Consider the following 431-nt stretch of genomic DNA (forward strand, 5'->3'; position numbering starts at 1 on the left):
TGAAGAAGACCTGAAGCACTCACTGAAGAAGGTCAAAGATGATATATATATTTGGACCAAGAAGCAGTCATCAGAACAGAGTAGCGAAACACTGAATGGTTCAAAATTGGGAAAGGTGTACTCCAGGGATATGTCCAGTCTCCATACCTTTTCAACCTGTATGCTGAACAGATTATTGGAGAGACTGGGCTCTATGAGGAGAAATGTGGGATCGGGATTGGTGGAAGATCTATCAACATCTGCGTTATGCAGATGATACAATCCTGCTTGCTGAAACTGAGGAGGACCTGAAGCACTTGCTGCAGAGGATCAAGGACTGCAGCCTCCAATATGAATTGAGGCTCAATGTCAAGAAGACAAAGATTCTCACCACTGGACCAATTGGCAGCATCAGGATGGATGGTGAAGAGATTGAGATTCTTAATAACTTT

Source organism: Elephantulus edwardii, unplaced genomic scaffold, assembly GCF_000299155.1.
Source record: "Elephantulus edwardii isolate Elephantulus edwardi_28Jun2011 unplaced genomic scaffold, EleEdw1.0 scaffold00211, whole genome shotgun sequence".
NCBI classification, from domain to species: Eukaryota; Metazoa; Chordata; class Mammalia; order Macroscelidea; family Macroscelididae; genus Elephantulus; species Elephantulus edwardii.